We start from the raw sequence: 5097 nt of genomic DNA on the forward strand, positions 1-5097 counted from the left end.
ATCTAATGTTGTTTATATTTGTAATGAAGGAGATAATGTTGATGTTGTGGTCCCTCCTTTGGCTGAATCTATTGCTGATGGAACCCGGGCAAAATTCTTGAAGAGTATGCTAACTTACCTCTTGCATTATATTATAAGTGACATGATCGAATTATTTTTAATAGTTCTTGTTAATTTACAGCCATGTGTTCTGTTTTGGTGGGAACAGGGCCTGGTGACAGGGTTGCTGTTGGTGAACTAATAGCTCAAATTGAAACAGATAAGGTTATTTGGGGAAATATGCAAATCTTCATTAATGATTTTGTGGTTATTAGTGGATCAAATTTTCTTTATTTCTAAATAACTAATGCTATATATTTTCTATTATTCCTAAATAATGAAATGTATTTGCTTATTTAACCTTTGCTTATTTTAAATCAAATATTGGCCTCAAAATTATTTCTAAGCATTGATTTCTAATGAGTATTGCTTTGAACTTTTCAGGTTGCAATGACACATCCAATGGCTATAACTAACTACAACATCGACATGGAAAGTTTAATTTCTGACCAGAACAGAAGCATTGCTACACTTGCTATTACCATTCTTTTAAAGACAGGAAATGAATAAAGTGTAGACCGTCTTATGAAGCAGATTACAAATTTCATGTCTGATATTGCTGATGAATTCAAAATTGTTGTTGTAGAAGCAATAAGATCATCGTGCTTGAAGTTCCCTTTAAAATATAGATCTCTGTGAGTATATGCATCACTCTATTGGTCTCTTTTCACAGATGTTACATCTTTTTTATGAATATCTTTCTAGATAAGTGGTCTAAGTTACCAGGTTCTGTTATGTTATTATTCAGGATGAACTTCCTAAGTAACATTCTCAGAGAAGAAGGTGGTTTTGATTACCCTGATGCTAAGCAAAGTGGTTGCTCCATCCTTGTGAGTTCATTGAAGATTGGAAATTCACTTATTTATCCACACAGGTATTATCTCTTGTTTTGTACTTTGTTCTTTACCATTTGGTTTTGGAATTTTATCATTTGGCATCAGTCAATTTTCTGTTGTACCCTAGATACTACACTTCTTGGGAGTTGAAGGTCCGAAGGCATTAGACCCCAGCAAATATATTTGTTATATTTATAGTAGAGTACATCTTGAGAATACAACTGTTAGGGCCAGTGCTGTGAGCACACTGGCAAAGTTTGGGGCTGCAGTTGATGAACTGAAGGTGCTACTTGGCTCTGTTTATTAATTATTTTTTCTAGTCGATGGTATTTCTCTAGGATTTTACTTTAATTTTTTATGTGATAACTGGTATTAACTCAATTTAAAACCTCATATAATTGCAAAAAATATGAACAATTGATTTGCCTATTGATATTGACAGTAGCACATTCATATACAAAAATGTAAAATCTGAACGTAATTTGTCACTATATTGTTCTTATATTTATTACATATTTCATATAACATGATTCAACTCTCTTCTTGTGAATCGCTTGTCAGGGAAAATTTTAAAGCATCTAAAAAATATTACTACTCTCACATACCTGTATGTTTTGAGCTTTTAAGTGTATTCATTCAATAGTGTGCCTTTTTCAATATTTACTGAAATGGTAGTTTTGAAACATTAATTAGGATGCTGGAAGCAAACAAATTTTCTGGATTTGTTCCACCTGAACTTGGGAAGCTAATCAACTTGCAGACCTTGTAAGACCTTTGTTCCATTTATACTTTTTAATGATATAATTTTTTCTTGATTTTAATTATTTCTTAAAATCTGTTTCTGAAATATTACCATTGAAGGGTACTGTCATCAAATCAGTTGACCGGAAACTTTCCATCGGTACTTTGAACTTTCCCCATCATACTCAACAGAAAATGGAAGACACTGCTCCTATTTCCGAAAGTCTCCTTCTATCAAAGATCTTCCAAGTACTTCTCTTCCTCCTTCTCGTCCTAATAATAATAAGCCTAATAGAAAAAGCCAAATCTTAATATATGTTAATTTTTAAATAAAAGGTGTTGAGGCAGATAAAGCATCTGAAATGACATGGTTAGAGGAGACTCAACCGCCGAAGAACTTGATGGTTAAAAGAGAGCAGTGCATAGGCCCTACTCTACTATAAGAAGACGTTGATGGCAAAGATAAATATAACTAGGTTGTAAAAAATTAATTTTTTATATTTTTTTTGCACTGCTATGTGTTTGATTTGAATAGAGCTTGTAATCATTTGCATTATTATTTGAACTCAAGATTTATTTTTTATTTGAATATTAGTTTTTTAATGTATAAAACAATTGTAGCAAAAATTATATGTCAGTAAATACTATTTGATTTATCTTGTAATAGAAATTGCATACTGATTTGGTAATAAAAAAAGGGCTGAAAATTTATATTGTGTAGTGATGTAGGTAAAGTAAAAAAAAAAGATATTTTTTAATTTGATAAGGCTATCGCCACGCTTTAAAAGCGTGGCTGTATCTCTCCCTATCTACACGCTTTAAAAGCGTGGCCGTATCTCTTGTTATTGCCACGCTTTAAAAGCGTGGTTGTATCTTTATCTATCGCCACGCTTTAAAAGCGTGGCCGTATCTCTCCCTATCGCCACCTTTAAAAGCGAGGCCGTATCTCTCTTTATCGCCACGCTTTACAAACGTGGCCATATTTCCCACTTACAGCCACGCTTTTGAAAGTGGCAATTTGTAAAAAAGCGTGGCAAAAAAAGCGTGGCGATAGGCTGAAAAAAGCGTGGCAGTAGTTCAAAAAGCATGACGAAAAGCTATCGCCAAACTTTTTTCAGCTTTTCGCCACGCTTTAATAGCGTGGCAATAGAAATATTTTGTTGTAGTGTCAACATCCTACTTTTAACCCATTTTTAAAACCACTCAAGTAAACATATATCTTCTCAAACATAATCTGTCTATTAGGTAGTGAAATTACCCCAATTTTACAGGTACTATTTTCCACCTCCTCATGAGAAATTCGGATAGGCGACACTTTAACACCAAAGAGGTCAGATGCTGCTATACTAAAAAATCTAGACCTCACATTTAGACGTAAATCAATGTTTCAGATAACTCTCAGAACACATATATTATTATTTTACTTTATTTTAAATCATTATGAATCTAATCGAGTAATTGGATTATTTCGCAATTCTATATCCAATACTCAATTTAATTAAGGTCGGAATTTTATCGAGTCTGACTATATTATATCATTATCCATTAAATACAAAACCGATATAATCAAATTGGTTTTTGTTGAATAATATGATTATCCACATCCATAAACTGATAAACATCCCGAATCTTCCTAGTAATCATTTATCAGTATCATAGAGAGAAGATGTAAAAAATGAAATAAAGGTTGGAATTGTTAATAAAGTCAACAATGCAATATTGGAAGCAGCTGAATTTTGTTCAGTAACTATTTAATTAGGGTGTTAGTTATGTAGACTAGAATCTTGTAGAGTAACCATTTGAAGAGCTTACACATGCTATGATATTCACATGGTTACCAAAAGATTGAGGTTTGTTTCTTAAAAATTTCACTTTAGGTCTTTCTTACATTTAGCAATATCCTAAAAAAACCTCAAAAATTAGCCTCAATTTTGTGCATCTTGCCGAAATATGAGGCATTGGGTGTAAAATCGTTTATTATTATTTTTTATGATCAATATAACATTTGTATTCAATTTAGATGGGGTAATTAAAAGAGAAAGTAATTTTAAAGAGTATTTAACATTTTTAATAGCAAAATAATGTATTTTGGATTTTTTTTATAGGAAAGAAATTTCAAATTTTAAAGAATTATAATGAGAAATTTTGTCGATTAAAAAAATTAATTATCTCCAAAACAGTAAAAATTTTAATTTTCTTTTTTTTTTCTCTCTACCTCTGTACCTCACTTACAAATGCATTTATATGTATTAATTGATATTTTAAACTAATAAATAATAAAATCAATTACATATTTACGAATAAAGGCAATTTAATTATCTTTTCTAAACAAAGAATTTTAAAAATAAAAATAATATAATTCTCTCAACAAAACAAAAAATTTGAAATTAAAGAAAAATTAACTATAACATTTAGATTTTGTTACATCTGAAATACACTAAAATTTAAAAATATTTCATCTAAACACATTCAAATCAAACACACCCTTAAAGGTCTTAGATCAATAACACCGTTGCTCTTTTTGATAATTGAAGTTGATCAATTCAAATGATAGTTACTTGTGCCCATCTTTCTATCAAATAATTTTATTAATTTATTTTTCCAAAATACCTTTCATCATGTATATATCTAAAACAATATTTTTCAGTCATTTATTTAAATCCAAAATCTCTTAATTAAAGAATAAATATTTTTTATCTTAAATAATTTCACAAATTTGATTATCGTACACATTTGATAAATAAAAAGATTGATATTGTAATAAAGGATGAGTTGGATGTCCATTAATATTTAGGCAGTTCAGTTTCTCAATAACAAAAGACTTTAATGAAGTTTGAAAAATTAAAGCCTAATATGTATATAAATAGGAAGTTAAGATTCCGATAATAACACACAGAAAAACACACAACAAAACAATTCTCTCTTTTTCTCTATGTTGCATCTATTCTAAATACTCTTTCTCTCACTTTTTATATAATATTAGTAAATATATTAATTATTTCTATTATATTGAGATAATAATTGTAGTAAATATTACTACCAGAGTTATTTAATTATACTTCTTTATTTTATATTACCTCTTTCTTATTTATTTATTTATTTATTCTACAACACGTTATCTGCACGAGACTCTGATAAAATTTTAGGAAGACTCAGGTAACGAATTTTCATTATGTCGAAGCTATCTCATCTTGAATTTAATGCTCTTGATATATCTGGAAAAAACTATTTATCATGGATACTGGATGTTGAAATCTATCTTGATTCAATGGATCTTGGAGATACCATTAAGACTGAAAATAATACATTCCAGAAGGATAAGGCCAAAGCCATGATCTTCTTTCGTCGTCATCTTGATGAAGAATTAAAATATGAATATCTCACATTAAAAGATCCTGCAGATCTGTGGAAAGACTTTGAA

General features: G+C 29.8%; 1 long non-coding RNA gene across 1 annotated transcript; it reads left to right on the plus strand.

Annotated features, from left to right (window-relative positions):
* Positions 1-533: 533 nt before the first annotated feature.
* LOC112698201 (uncharacterized) lies at positions 534-896 on the plus strand. Its single transcript, XR_003151430.3, has 2 exons — positions 534-734; positions 848-896. It is a non-coding gene; the product is annotated as an uncharacterized lncRNA (long non-coding RNA).
* Positions 897-5097: the final 4201 nt, after the last annotated feature.

The sequence above is a fragment of the Arachis hypogaea genome, chromosome 6 (assembly GCF_003086295.3).
Source record: "Arachis hypogaea cultivar Tifrunner chromosome 6, arahy.Tifrunner.gnm2.J5K5, whole genome shotgun sequence".
Lineage (NCBI taxonomy): Eukaryota > Viridiplantae > Streptophyta > Magnoliopsida > Fabales > Fabaceae > Arachis > Arachis hypogaea.